This window comes from Tauraco erythrolophus, chromosome 3, assembly GCF_009769465.1.
Source record: "Tauraco erythrolophus isolate bTauEry1 chromosome 3, bTauEry1.pri, whole genome shotgun sequence".
NCBI classification, from domain to species: Eukaryota; Metazoa; Chordata; class Aves; order Musophagiformes; family Musophagidae; genus Tauraco; species Tauraco erythrolophus.
The window spans coordinates 89141317-89158013 of NC_141467.1; positions in this window are offsets into that span (position 1 = coordinate 89141317).

Below are 16697 nucleotides of genomic sequence, written 5' to 3' on the forward strand. Positions count from 1 at the left end.
TGTCTCGTACACCAGGAAGGGCACCTGTTAAGAGAGAAAGATCGTCCACCTTGCAACAGAGTAAACATCCTCCGTGTACGCAGCACCCGGGGGAAAACAACGTTTGAGAAGATGAACTGCTGAATATGTATGTGTTTTAATAAAGCATTCCATTTGAGAAGTTTTTGCAACATTCAGACAGATTGAGTTTTAGGGAGGAAGTGACTCTGCAGTCGGTGCCTGGCCTGCTCTACTGTCAGAGGAAATAAGTGAAACTAAAATGAAGTGATAATATACTGTAGGAAATTTAAGAGAAAGAAAGGCAGAGGAAAAATGGCAATCCGGGACCATACAGCTGATCCCCAAAATAGACACAATGACCAGTGCCAAACTAGCTGCCAAAAACAGTAGATTGTAAAATTACCTAATACCGATGTCATGTTTACTTTATATTTACGTTGGGGAACAGGCTCCCCAACAGACACAATACTCGATAGTATTTTTGTTCACTGTCACTATCATTATCCACCATCTGCTCTGCCAAATTTCCTTTCTGTTCTTTTTTGCGCATTCATCAGCGCAGTAGTAAGTAACTACCTTAATGACTGCAGCATATTGCTTCTGGATTAGCAGCAGATATTGTACTACTCCTGGCTTATGGACAGAGCTGTAAGCAGGAGACCTGGCAGGGGGTTCCATTTAAAATCCTTTCCCCTTTACAAAAAAAGAAACACTAGTAACTAGGAAAGTTTTGTCCCAACTCACTAGCAGGGATGTGATCTATGGTTTGGTTAAAAAAAAAAAAGATAAAAAAGAGAAAGAGAGAAAGTACCTCCTTCTGTGAAATTCAGTGAGGTACTCGCCAGCTCCATGGAGATGGCTGAATTCTGACAAGATGTCTTAGTGTGATGGGTAGCCTGAAATATTGGCGGAGAGCTCTGCTTACTTTGCTCAAAACCACAGATAGAGAAACCACAGCTCTGAGAAAAGGGCAGCTTTTGAAAAGGACACGTGTTTGCTGAGTGAACCTTGTGGGTTAATACAGCGACCCGCCAGCACAAGAAGGCCTTTTTGTCTGTACAGTCCGTGGGTAGATGGAGCAGTGGGTAATCCAAGCCTGGCACATCTTTACTTATTCTTTGCCTTAAGGCCATCTAAAACGAGTTCTCCAAAACTTATCTCAGTGCTCTTTTTTGTGTGCTGAGTAGACTTTTTTTGAAGAGCTTAGTCAAGCACTAAGAAAATAAGCATAGTTTTTTTTTTCTCGCTAAAATCCAAAACAAGAGTCCCCCAAACACCCTTTTTAAACATCCTACACCAAGATGGGAGGGAGGTGGAGGACTTGAAGGGAAGAAGCTAAATAAATGGGGAAAAAAGGAAAAAATGACAAAGAAGAAGAGCCAAAGGAAATTTGGACTGGAAAGCTTCCTCAGGAGTATTACAGTACAAGGAAATACAGCAGAAATATATATAGATGTATATAAATTTAAAATATATTATGGAAAGTTTCCTACTAAAAACACATTCAAAACCAATTACTTCTGATCCACAAAGAGAGGAAAAATGAAATGAACTTAAGCTTCAGGGATCCCAGGATGGAGTGCTGCCAGGCAGTATGAAGGCAGGCGTCTCCAGTGCAGCCCAGACAGGCTACAGGTTCAAGGGCTCAGGAACCTGAATCTTTTCCCACTAAATTCAATGGCAAATTTCATCTGGACTTTGAAACATGCATGGAGTGACCATTGCATGTAGCAATCAGGGGCAGCAGAAGTTAGCAGTGGTGTGAGAGCTTTGTAAATATACTGGAGTCTGGATTTGACAGCGAGGTGCGCACTCCTCTTGGATAGCTGTCCCTGAGGCCAATCCAACCTGTGGAAGTGAAATCTGCAGTAAAAAGAAGATCAGAGCCCAAAGCAAGAGACTATCAGCACGCAAATAAACCAACGCCTTAGTGACACTTTCTTAGGGCTTTCACAGGTAAGAGCTGTGACCTGACTGCGTGAGCACACATAGGGAAAGAGAAAACAGGAGGGACTTCCACTCTTCTGCAGCTGTGCTTACACATTCTGATTTGGAAAGTACCATGTATTTCTTGACTTCAGTTGCAGAATAATTCCAAACTCGTGTCCATCTACTCAGCAAGTCTACGGCTTGGCTGCAAGTGTTTATCAAGTTTTACAATGTGCAGTTGTTGTAAACACTTGAGAAGCCCACTGTTTACCAGCCCTTACAGCGCTGGTCTGCAGCTTTCCAGGCACTCTACTTCAGGTATGCCTTTTCCGATTAAATCACAAATTGTAAACTGTAAAAGCAAACGCTGCTACAGGATTATTATTCAAAAATTTCTCTTCTCTATACAGCAGCTTTTAGGGAGTGTTCAGGGTTGGGGTTTTTCTCTCTTTACCAGTGATAGGACATTGGACACTAATATTTTTTCTCTTGAAAGACCCCTTGTGGTATTTTTGATATTTACATATATATATATATATGCTCTTACCTTTTGGTTGTCATACAGTACGAAAGGAACAGTGCTGTTATAAACTATAAAATATGATCATCTGCTAAACTTCCAAAATTAAGTACCCATTTAAAGTGTCTCGGGGTCCGAAATACCCAGCCTGATATTCCTTCTAGGGGATCTAATTTCACAGTGAGATGCATTAACTGGACAACTGTGAATGGAGACAACTATTGATCACATGGGATAAGGCGGAGAGTCTGGAGAAGTGAAATGCATGCTCTCTGAGCTATCGCAGCAGGAGGTAAAGCTTATACTCATGTTGCGAGCGAGTCTAAGTGGTGCAGCTCAGAAGTATGTGGTGTCAGCTCGTGGATATGCACTGAGAGGAGGCTCAAGAAGGAAGTCTTGCAAAAACCAGGTCCCTTAGCATTAAGGGCTTTGAAAACCAGCAGGGACTGCTTAAAATAAATCCTCTAGTTTATAGGCAGCCAACATGAAGGGCTCAGGGGGGTGTAACATGAGCATGGCTGCTCAATCTTGTGAGTGAACATGATGCTGCATTCAGGACTAGCTGTAGTTTTGAGATTTTTCTCAGAGTTAATAATGGAAGCAGCAATTCACTCTCTCCAGAGAGAGAAGCGGAAGGAGTTTTAGCAGCCTGAATATATTTGTGCACAGGGCTGACAAAAATGGCAGGATAGATTTGGAAACTCCTCATGGAGCAGTTTTTATACACGCAGAACAGCAGCATTTAGATCCATATCGTAAAGGAATAATGAATGGGTTTTTGGAGCAGCTGACTGCAGAGAAGAGAGATAGTAGTACTCTTGTGGGTCCTATGTCCTTGTAGATGTAACTTGAAAACTCAAATGATTAATGTCGGCTTCGACTGTCTTAAACCAAACTCACAAACCGTAAGACAGTCCTTCTTTTTAATGACTTTCTGAACCTCAGCAAGGTCACATGCTCTTTGATGGTAGGAAATTGTTACACAAGTATATTTGTGAATTTTACTAGTATCATCACTTACGTGTAAAGTTGAGAAAGAGACTTCTTTTACATCTCTGGAAAAAGTAGAGTATAACGTTATCACCACTTCTTTTTGGTATCACTACTCAAGGACAACTTTGTTAAGATATTCAAGAATCTAGAGATTACAACAGACTCCTAACAAGGTCTGCAGAAACACTCCAGTTAGATAGACCCTTGTCCTTCATGAATAACTAGTCTTTCAAATTTTTGCAAATATTACTCTACATTATTAGAATTAGAACTTCAGAGAGAGTGAGGGTGTACCCACAGATTCAGTTCATCACAAGTCCAAGCCTCTTCTCAAAACTAGAGCGTGACTGGGACAGAAAATTTAAAGAAACTAGATGCTGTAAGCTCATGTCCAAATTCTTACTCAAGAGATGAACCTACTCTAGCCCACAATCCCAGTTCTTGGTTTTGCGTCTTATAGGAACACTGTGGTTATTCTGAGACCAGTCTATACAGAGCCTACCACCAAGAGAGCGAACAGACGGTGCAGGCGCTTTATATATGCTTAAGCCAACCATCTAGTTGACTCTTCAACTCATAGTGCAGACTGACATTTTCCTACCTACTCAGACTGTCACAGCACACTGCGGGTGCTGCTGCTTTGGTATCTAAACAAAAAGGCTGTAAGATATTCAATATAGTGTTTTATAATGAGAAACTTTTTAATGTTGTCTTTTCTTTTTGTGAGACTAGTATTTTTGTCAGAATCGCTTCCTTTCTCTCCTCTCCATTCCCTCCAGATACAACTAAGAGAAGAGATGCATTTTTAAATGAGTTCCCAAATGAGAAAAAAGAAAGGTGATTTGGAAAGGTTTCACTAAGCACTGTGATTTTTTTCTTTTCTATTTATTCTGTGTGTGAGCACAGTGGGATGAAATGCTCTTCAGACCTTTAAGTATGCTTGAATTATACTCAACCATTTGCCATTCCTTGTTCACATAGGCTATTCAAGTGTAAACTACCCCCACATCCACTAGGATGAAAGGAATTGTTCAAACATAGAATTACTATAATTGAATTGAATTGTGTATACATGAGGAATTGTTTTCCTGTCATAAGGTTATCATAAAATAAACAGCAGACTCTGCACGGAACACATCTGACTCATGGCTATCCATTCAGAGGGCATGCTCTCTACGCTTAGTTCGTCTCTTTTCTCCTTCATGTACTTCCACAATGAAGAGAACAGAAAGAGAGAAAACATATTCTGACAACATAGCATCTGTCCAGAAGCAATATATGCAAGTTTAGGATGAAAAGCCTTTGAAATACCCTACAAACAATATATCCAAGTATCTCCCAGCAACAGAGTCAAATTAGGAAGATTAACAAACAAAAGTTGTACCACAAATGTTCTAAGAATAAAAAAAATCAAGTATTTGAATATTGATGTCTATGATTACAAGTTGCCTTAATCATAAACTTAAAAAGAGGATGGGAGTGGAGTTCTTTTGATGAAAAATAGAGGTATATGTTTGATCTAAATACCTAGTCTTCATTTACAAGGTCTTATTGACTCCAGACAATAAAGTAACGGTTCTAGGCACAGTTCTTCTGGCCTATTTTGAATATTACTTTCATGGTGAGTTTACTGCTGAACTCAAATGCCCAGTTCTTGTCATTGACTATAAGGAGAGTTTAGAAAGCTAGCTCGAACACAAAGCTCTACATTCCAGGCAGATAAAGATCAGAGAGAGGAATCCTACCGTGGATGTCTCTGAGTTCTCCTAAGGATATAGGAATGCTATTTATTCCCATCAATTTTATTTTTGTATATTCTCTTATTCCAGAATTTTTTTTTTTGTATAATGCTCCAGGAATACTCAAACACAATTGGGATATATTTTGCCTGTAGAACGTAGAGAGAACTATATTGTGAAAAAATATGGAGAATGACTATTATGATTTTTTAAAGTTATGTTTGGTCATTTACAGAACACAAAAAAAATAAAATTAGAAAAATTCAGAAGTTTTCAAACAATCACTCGTCCATATATTCTTAAGAAAAACTGAATTGCCTTAAGTAACTATCTTGTTTCATTTTAAAGAGCAGAAGAGATGATAGTTTATATCACAGACCAGTTACCTTAAAAGTCTGCCATTTAAACCGTCTCCTGTTCTGTTTATCACTAAGATAGGAATGAACAAAACATCAGTATTTCCTACCTCATACTTAACAGCACTTCACTGCACGTGAGAAGGAGTTTGGAGAAAATCCCCTGCATTAAGCAGTAGAAGAGTATGGTCGAATAACCAACAGTAACAATGATGAAAACCATGTTTATTAAAAGCATCTTACCAATTTTACCAATATCTCTTAGTCTGTATATGACAGCATCAACATGGTAGGCAAATCATCCGAGGAAACAAAATGATTTTTATTTTCTTCTGATTTCTTCATCAGAAAACCTCACAGCTCAGCTCTATCAAGAACCTGAAAAGCCAATACTCTCACAAAAACTTCAGACACCAGCATGAAATTTGTATAGATTTTCCACAAAACGTTCAGCATTTTAGTATGCAATCATCGCAAAGAGCTATTCGTGATTCAGATCTCTGCGTTATTTGTCAGCAAGTAACCAAAACAAAAACAGAAACAAGCAAAAAGCTAAATGATCTTCAGGCAGTGGGATGAATGTGGAATGTGGAATTATTGGTTCTTTCTTATCTGTAATATTTTACAATAATGTATTAAATCTTTAGGATTTATTAATCATTAACACTAGTACAAATCCATCCTCAAGTACTTTGCACTTTACATTGGTTTATCAAATATACGTGGGTTATGCACCCAACAGCAGGATTCACAATTTCTTAAATGACTCCTCTTCACTCTTGAACTTTATTCAATCACTGCTCAAAACGATGTTGGCAAGGTGTTTAAGAATTATTTTATCACATTTGTATGTATTTGAAAATCATGATTCCTAGATTAAGGATAGAATAGAAAGTTCTTAAGATCTGTGCTTTTTTCTATTCAGAATTCAGCACTGCTTTATTAAAAGTTCGTTTTTTAAGAGCTGAGTAAATTTATTTCTGAATCAGACACTTGTGCATATGTAGTTTAGGCTCTCATTCACTTTTTGCAGATTACTGCTTTTCCTTTACTTGTTATACATACCATGAACATTTCTAGAAAACTAAATTAAATTTTGCATTGCCTTTGCTTTTCTTATTGCTCATTTTTGCACAACCCGTTTGTTCTCACTCGATATTGGTATGAGTGGAATATACTCTGCATAAGAAAAATATACTTGCTCAAGTGTAGTAACTCTTCATCTGAATTTTACAATTTGGTTCTCCTTTTTTCAGTACAGACAAAGATAGCCAGGCTGTTTTCTCACCGCATTTATTAACAAGTTGTGATATTGTGATGTTTATTCTGTCTATTTCACCTGAGCCATCAAGTTACGATGATACCTGATTAGAGTTATTTTAACTTTAAAGACTGCTTTGTTGTTAAACCCTATAGGTAGTTATATAGCATACAGCTATATTGTTTTATCTTTCTTACGAATAATCTATAATGTATGTATTTTTAAATTAATTCCATCCATTATATGTCATATCAAAAGAAGAATTGTTTCATATGAGTGACAAAAAAGATATGATATTTAAATATTGAAGGTCAGAAGGACATTTCAGTTACCAGGTTTCCTGTTCCATCCCTAAATTGTACCTGTATCAACAGCTTTGTGAAATAAGATTTATAGACACAGAAAATACATTTTTCATCAAACCATCAGTTTGATTTGTGGAGTAGGAGTATGCCAAGTTGAAAAGTCTATAAAAAGTAGCACTGAATCTCTGTTTTGTCCTTGTTGACAACAAAGAGATCTTGCATAGTTATGGCTTTCAGTATTAAAAAAAACCTTGGGGGCCAATGTTTGCTGGGTGGCCTGGATGCCTGGTGGGGCAGTGTTTCCCTAAAAATCTCAAGAATTAAGGTTCTGCTTAATCTCACTTCAGAATAAACTTAAACTTAGGTATTGGCTAGTAGTTTTTCACTTCTCCAAATACTAGAAATGTTTTCAACTTATAAATGGGGACATATTAAAAGCTCAAATGAGTTTCTTGTCAAAACTGTCAATGAAAACACAGTAAAACCACGTGGAGATGTAACAATTCTCCTGCGACTTTTTACAGCTCCCACCCCACACACGCAGAGACCCAGAAGACTTCTTGAGCGATGCACAGGGAATGTATTATGCTTATCTTAATGCAGCAGAACAAGGGTTATGTGACGTGCCCACATGAAACACAGCAACATACAGATGAATGCCACACTTGGGCTAACAAAACAGCACAGGTATGGCTTTGCAATCTGGTCATATGGATGCCAAGAGCTGAAAACTCATCACCTGAGTTGAAGATGCAGTCACAAAAATCTGGTCCCAAGATGTTCAGTAGTCAGCAGTTTGGACAGACTACACACATGTCTGATTTTTCAGGCATACTCAATTCTGTATGCCTCAAAACCTGACACAGAAGGCTTTTTCATTAGACATAAGATATCTGTAGCTGCCTCCCAGTTGCACATAATTTCAAAGTGTGCTATATTTTGAAGTATGAGAGCATTCAGGTGACTATAGGGAAAGCTTTCCCAATAAAATATATTGCTATGCATAGATAGTCTGGCAGTAGACTAGAGGAAACAGAACAGCAGTGCTGCAGAGGTACTTTGCTTGGGCTCCTATATCCTGCATCTGGTATATAGGGTGCAATATTACTTTAGAAATTCAGTGAGAGCCCTCAGAAATAATACCTGCATTTTCCTACTTACCTATAAAGTGCTTCTTGGCGTATGGACTCAATGATCTTTCTGAGGTTTCATGACTATGATCATTAAAAGAATGTGTCTTTTCAGGAACTTAGTTATGGCAGATAATAGTATCTCGTAATTTATATATCTTTATAGACATTTATATAACTGTACAGCCTGAATTCATAATGTCCCTGGGAGGTAATGTAGGGAAGATGAAGTAGAAAGTCTAAGTGAATTGGTGTTGTCTTTTCTAATAATCTTAAAGCACGTTATAATAAAGAATATAATAATGGTAATCTGCCAGTACTCACCAGTCCATCTCCAAGCCCTTCTTCAAAAGAGATAACAGTATGGCCATAGGAACAAAGTCACCCAATAGCACAGCTACTTACCTGTAAATCTCGGGCTGCAAATCTCAACCTAAGTGCTTAAAGCACTCAGTCACTATGAGAAAGGTATTTGGAAAGCTCATTTATTAAATCTCTGTTCTAGGAAACTCACATTGAAAAAATCTCCTCAAGAACTAATTTTTTACTTGAAATGGCATATTGGAGACCTGGTGTACTCCTATGTTATGGAGATAAACAAGGAGCTAGAAAAGTTTCACTCTGTTATATAAACAGATACCAAAATAAAAACTATTGTTCTCATTCTGAATTTTTCAGTGCTCATCAGTTACAAGATCGGCCAGAGAACAGCTATTCCACAATGGCAATGGTCACACATTCAATTTGGATGTGCCTATAAATAAAATGACCATCCAAGAGACTTGTAACGAAGTAAAGAAATTTCAGGAAATAAGAAAATTGTACTTGCAATTTCTAGGAAGAGTCAGTGTATTGTGATTTGAAATATATACGGGGTTAACAGAACTCAACAGTCTTATACAATCTGATCTTTTTTGGTTGTTTAAACTTGTATCATCTCTCCATAGCAGCTATAATCTCCATTGAGTTCCTGTTATTGACAGAAGAAATAGGCCACAATCCAGCAAAGCACTTAAACACGGCTTAGCTTTAAATATGTGAAGTTATACTGAAACCAATGAGAATACTTTCATGCTAAAAAGTAAGCACATGCTTAAGTCCTCCGCTGGACCAAGGCCATAAAATAATGCAGTTTTGCCAATAAATAACTTGTCCATCAGGATAATTTCCATTGAGACTTGTGGAATTCATTTCAAAAAAAGCTACTTACTGTCAAAAGACAAGGAATTTCTAATTTCTTGCTCTTGTTTTGATCCCTCAGTTGGGTTAGTGTAACAGTGGTGTGAGATCAGAATCAAGGGTGAGGCTTCTAACAGGAGTATATTTGGCGAACAGGAGTAATTTTATGATTCAAGAGGCATTTATTTGTATGTGCATTCACACAAGCAGAATCTGGTACATTTTCTTAGCTGACTTAAGAAAGTTTCCAGAAAACAGACATACAAATTAAAGCTTCTGAGACCTGACTCACTGCACACATTAGCCTGGGATTGTAACTAGATTTCTTTTTTTTTCAAGTACATAGTATAAACCTTATGTTTCTATATCAGGAAGAAAGGACAGCTTAAGCATGCTTGTCATCTGCACATACTCCTTTTCTCATATGATTCTATGAAAGGGCTAAAATTGATAAGTTTCTTCTAGCTGTCTTAATTGTTTGCCAAATATACTTACTCTTCTTTATTGCTTTGTAAAAAAAAAAAATAATAATCTATTTACTAAAACTGATGTAACGTACTTTCACTTCTCTCAAAAACTGAAAAGAAAGGGAGATTTTTCCAATGGCATGAAAAGACAGGACTGCCAGGAAAGGGTGTAGGGAAAGCAGGAATATGCAGCTAGGCAGAGGGGTACAGAAATTGGTATTATCAGTCATCTAGAGCCAAATCTGGCACATGATGGAGCAGTTTTCTCTGTTAATACATTAAATTCTTGAATGACTACTGGAAAGTTGTAGCACGAGCTATAAACTGCTGGAGAGTGGCACTGGAATTATAAACCCTTTAAAGAAGCATTTAGACAAAATAACCAGAGTCCAGACCATAACAGGGCTAACGGACTGGTCTTACTTCAGTCAAAGAAGTAAGACATTGCAGAGAGTTAACACTGAAGGGGAAACTTCAGGTAAGTCATATTCTCAGCAACAAACATGGACTGGTGAAAAGGGAGCTGTTTATGGGAACAGGACTGAAACAGGAGAGAACTCCCAGTTTGAAACATGCTATGAAAAAAAATTTCAATGGAGTAAATATTTCTTAGTATAAACCTCTTGCTTTCTGCTTTACAATTACTTATTACAAAATACGTGTGTAATTGAAAAGTTAAGAATATACCTGAAGATATTGAAGATCCAAATAGCTTAAAATTAGTGCAGCTGACTTTCTAGTAACTCAGAGTACTGCGAGGTGCCATGGCAGCTGCTGGGCAGATCCTTCAACTGAAGGTACATTTTTTAATGAATAAGTATTGGAAAGACAATGGAAGGGAATTTGATTAAAATGGAAAGACATATAGTTTGGAGTTCCTGTGAAGACCAATGAAATAATGAATATAGGCACATCTCTGAACGGGGAGGAGTGAGAGTCCATTTTCATTCACAACTTGAGATTTCATTAGGAAATGTTAAAGGACTATATCATCCCTGTTATTTGACGTTTAGCTGGCAAATGATCATCATATCCTTAGGAAATATTCATCAACTTTCCTTTGGCTAAGTGCATACTGAAATTTTCCAGGTCCAGCACTGTCAGCAAAGCAGACACTCAGATGACAAGCGGGAGCAGAGATGGATCATCGAGCAACCATTAGAGAAGGATCGCTGTTTACTCTCCCTCCTGTATGTTGAAGGTGAATGTCATCCACTGGGGTCATTTGCAAATATAATCACAAAATAGCAGATTTGTACTTTAGCTGCCTGCAGAGGTAAAATGGTCAGACAGTTAATTTGCAGTAGTTTCCAAAAGGTTAATTAAGCTGCTCTATTATCCTGTGAATGTGTAATCTACATCCGTGAAACAAGATCTGGCTGGTCTTATGGGTGTTGTGTCCCCCTGTTTTGTAATAATCAATCAGGCCACAGTGAAACGGCTTAAAGTAAGTCCTCAGCAGAAGCTGGTGGAGAAAAAGCTCTAGTACTGTAGAGGTAACATCTCCTACCAAGTTTTATCACGGGGCCAACATGAGAGGTTAGCAGGAGTAAGGTCTGCTGGGAAAAAATCCTAGAGCAGTCCAGTTGAAAAGTTACACGTTTGCTTCAGGATTGATGAATTTTTTAAATCGTTTTGCTCTGTAGAACATGTGAAACTGACAAACACCTATATAAAAAAGCCTGACAGCAAAACCACTCAGCTGGCACATGTAAAAATGCTGTGAATGGTTTTTGTTCATGCATTTTATTCATGCAATTAATTTAGAGAAGAAAATATTAAAATTTTCTTCTTCTAGGCTTGCCAGTGTGCTGAATATCAGGCAGTTGACTACTACTGGATGAATTTCTTTTCATTTTGACCAGAAATTGCTCAAGAAACACCTTTGCCTACTAAGTTCTTGATAAAATGTATATATTTCTAATGAAGAAGTCTGTTTTTCAAGCATGAAATGTTTTCAGAAATTTCAACCAAAAAAATAACTAGAATTGGTACTCCCCTTGCTGAAGGGTACCACACATCTGTATAGGAAAGCTTACGAGATGCCTGCCAAGCAAGGGACTGAAATCTGGATACCTCTGTCATACAAGTCTTGAAGAATATTTTACAGGAGTCGTGTGTTGTACTGCATAGGAGAACATATAATTAGAACAATAGAACTTCTCAATGAGACTTGTGAAAATTTGGTGTCTTCTTCAAATTTATTGACATGTAGCTGACTGGATGCTGACATGAGTTCTGCTGAAAATGCTCAAGATGGAAGAGAATCGAGTTTCTCTCTCTCTTATTAGTTTCACAAAACTAGAAAAAGAAAGAAACAGTAAAGCCTATATTAAGCTCAAAGTAAATTTTTCCCCTCTATGTATCTTGTGAAACAATTTTTTAATGAGGAAAACCTGTGCTGACAAAGAATTTTTAAATTGCTTACTTTGGGAAAAAAAAAAAAAAAGTGGCCTGGATTTCTTGCTGCTTTTGGAACAATGCAGAAGTGGCTGTGTGATGTGGTACAAAGGCCACGCTGATACATATTCAGGATGACCAACATAACTTACTCATTTGCTTTGCCACCCAAAAAACACAGCCATCCCAAACTCATATGGCTAACAGGTTTTTACCAAAGCAATCACACATGATTTTCCTTGCCACACCCCATTTTTAATGGAAAAGGAATTTGGGAAGGCGGTCTCTCGCTGAGTCATATACTTTGCACACAGGGTAGTCAGTCAAATGACTTTGCTAGGACCCCTAGATCATTTAAACACGTCCTGGTTCGTATTGCCAGTCTGTAATCTGTCTATGCTACATCTGTAAAACGGCGTTACAAGTGTTGTGGGTAATATATACACACATATGCAGAGAGAGGCTACTTTTATAACCTTCCATCTTTATGCGCCTGCTTCACAACTGATATTCCCAACACAAGAAGGACATGGAGTTTCTGGAGCGGGTCCAGAGGAGGGCCACGAAAATGATCAGAGGGCTGGAACACTATGATTCTATGATTCACGAAATGAAACAGTGACACAAATATCACTGCTCTCTACAGCTATATATCAACAAATAGGATAGCAAGAGGCTATATATTGCTGTGCAAAACCAGTTACAGATGCAGGACTGAATCAATGTGCATTGTCGGCTTGAAAAAGTAAGTTGTTGCATGTAACTATTTAGAAGTTTTGAGGGCAGGCAGGTATTCGAAGGCAGAAAGAAAAAAACATGGCTCTAGCAAGCTGATTTGCAGGAAATGAAGATGGGTCTCGGGACCTTGACAGGCTGGAGAGGTGGGCCTGTGAGAACCTCATGAAGTTCAACATGACCAAGTGCAAGGTCCTGCACGTGGGTCAGGGCAATCCCAAGCACAAGTACAGGCTGGGAGGAAAATGGATTGAGAGCAGCCCTGAGGAAAAGGACTTGGGAGTGCTGGTGGATGAGAAGCTCAACATGAGCCGGCAATGTGCGCTGGCAGCCCAGAAAGTCAACCGTGTCCTGGACTGCATCAAAAGAAGCGTGGCCAGCAGGTCAAGGGAGGTGATTCTGCCCCTCTACTCTGCTCTCATGAGACCCCACCTGGAATACTGCGTTCATCTCTGGAGTCCCCACCACAAGAAGGACAGGGAGCTGTTGGAGCAAGTCCAGAGGAGGGCCATGAAGATGATCCAAGGACTGGAGCACCTCTGCTATGAAGACAGACTGAGAGAGTTGGGGCTGTTCATCTTGGAGAAGAGAAGGCTCTGTAGTGATCTTATAGAAGCTTTCCAGTACTTAAAGGGGACCTACAGGAAAGCTGGAGAGGGACTTTTTACAAGGGCGTGTAGTGATAGGACAAGAGGCAATGGCTTTAAACTGAAAGAGGGCAGATTTAGATTAGATGTAAGGAAGAAATTTTTCACTCAGAGGGTAGTGAGGTACTGGGACAGGTTATCCAGAGAAGTTGTGGATGCCCCATCCCTGGAAGTTTCAAGGCCAGGTTGGATGAGGCTTTGGGCAACCTGGTGTAGTGGAGGGTCTCCCTGCCCATGGCAGGGGGATTGGAAGCAGATGATCTCTGAGGTCCCTTCAAACCCTAACCGTCCTATGATTCTATGATTCTTAAAAAGTTAGATAATAATAATAAGGCCTAAATCAAAGGAGTAGTGTGCAAAATGTAGGTTCAGTGATCAGCATTGGTTAGTATCACAACCATTCATCCATGGGTCTACTAACACAACCTCAGCATGGTGTGAGTCTGTAAGTCTTATCATCTCAGATGAGTATTTTCATCTTTTATATCACGCCTATCAGCATCTGTAATTTAAAATCTTTTTCTGGATTTCCACTTTCTTTGATATGATGAAAGTATATATGCAAACCTTGAGCAGACCAGCAGGGATTGTGGCAAATTGTTTTTAAAGGTTACCAGATATAGAAAAATATTTCACTTATAATAAATATCCACATAGAGGAAAATGGCTTTTTTACAGGAAAGAAAATAGCATGAGAATAGCAATTATTATTATAAATAATTATTATTATTTATGTAAATGAACAGCAGAAAATAGTTACAGTCTTATTTTCCCAATTTTTAGCACTCTTTCATAGGTGAATTTTATTATAAAGTGCCACACTTGTGGTTCCTAACACTGCGGTATTATCACAGTGACAGTGAGGAGACATACAGACAGATATTTTTGACTATGTTATATTGTTTGGAAGGAGGGACAGCTTGATTTTAATTGACAGTGTCTGTCTTGTTTTGTTTGGTGACAAAGGAAAGAATATATTGCTTTTGTGACTCATTCTTCTCCATAAAAATCTCTGTCTTTGATACTTAACAATCATGCTTTCCAGCTTGTGGCATAGTGAGTAGTAGGTATGCATTTGTAATCCCAGCGTGGTACTTTTTGTGTGAATAATTAAGTCCCTCAACACAAGAACAGTTGAATAGTTGGAGGCAGTGATTTACAAAAAGTCAGATCTAGCTCACATGGAAGCTCCAGAAAGGGATCCCATAGACTTCAGAGGCAAATGGATAAATCCAGTCGTCTCCTTGAGCGGGTAGCTAGCACTGCCTCCATGCAGTAATGAGTACGTGACTCTAATGACCAGACTAACCATCAGAATGAAAACCAAAAAAGTGAAGTTTCGCACTTGGCACTTGGTTTACTGTGGAGGTCTGTTGCCCCTCCTTATGCAGTTTTCAGTTGCTTAGTTGAATTCTTTCTGTATTTAAAAGATTCATAAAACACATAGGATGCAACATTTTAGATGCAACTGAAAACTGCCACCTGGAAGCAGTTGCAGTGAGTGTATGCTGATGCAACCCATTTCTGAAGTAAATATTTTTTAACTCTATTTGTGGGAAAGATGTGGATTCAGGATGAGGAGGATGGGCAGGAAAGCGTCTCTGCATATGAAGTTTATGAAAATATTGACCCTTACAATATTAATCCAATTCCACTTATTTATTTGATGTACCTATTGATTTTTTTATATCATTACTACCAGTGATGCTTATCCAGTACTGAATTCACGTGTTCCACCAGCCAGTAGGAGCACCACAGAGGTGGATTCAGTGTGAGTAGACGTAACTAACTGACACCTTTCTGCAGATACACACACAAACTCACGCTTACGTACATATACGTACTCTCAACTTATTGAGAAATCCTTCTAAATGGCCCAGTTTACTGTCAAAAAATGTTAATTTATTGGGATTGAAACAGTTAGTGAGACATAGTAGTTTTGTGAAATCATAGAATCATAGAATCATAGAATGGTTAGAGTTGGAAAGGACCTCAGAGATCATCTAGTTCCAATCCCCCTGCCATGGGCAGGGAAACCCTCCACTACACCAGGTTGCCCAAAGCCTCATCCAACCTGGCCTTGAAACTTCCAGGGATGGGGCATCCACAAATTCTCTGGACAACCTGTTCCCGTACCTCACCACCCTCTGAGTGAAAAATTTCTTCCTTACATCTAATTTAAATCTGCCCTCTTTCAGTTTAAATCCATTGCCCCTTGTCCTATCACTACACGCCCTTGTAAAAAGTCCCTCTCCAGCTTTCCTGTAGGTCCCCTTTAAGCACTGGAAGGCTGCTATAAGATCACTACAGAGCCTTCTCTTCTCCAAGATGAACAGCCCCAACTCTCTCAGTCTGTCTTCAAAGCAGAGGTGTTCCAGTCCTTGGATCATCTTCGTGGCCCTTCTCTGGACCCTCTCCAACAGCTCCACGTCCTTCTTGTGGTGGGGACTCCAGAGATGAACGCAGTATTCCAGGTGGGGTCTCATGAGAGCAGAGTAGAGGGGCAGAATCACCTCCCTTGACCTGCTGACCATGCTCCTTTTGATGCAGCCCAGAATACGGCTGGCTTTCTGGGCTGCCAGTGCACATTGCCGGCTCATGTTGAGCTTCTCATCCACCAGCACTCCCAAGTCCTTTTCCTCAGGGCTGCTCTCAATCCATTCTCCACCCAGCCTGTACTTGTGCTTGGGATTGCCCTGACCCACGTGCAGGACCTTGCACTTGGTCATGTTGAACTTCATGAGGTTCTTATAGTCCCACCTCTCCAGTCTGTCAAGGTCCCTCTGGATGACATCCCTTCCCTTCAGTGTGTCTACAACACCACACAACTTGGTGTCATCTGCAAACTTGCTGACGGTGCACTCGATCCCACTGTCCATGTCACCAACGAAGATGTTACATAGCACTGGCCCCAGTACTGACCCCTGAGGAACACCACTCGTCACTGGCCTCCACTTGGACATTGAACCGTTGACCACAACTCTTTGAGAGCGACCATCCAGCCAATTCCTTATCCACCGACTGGTCCATCTATCA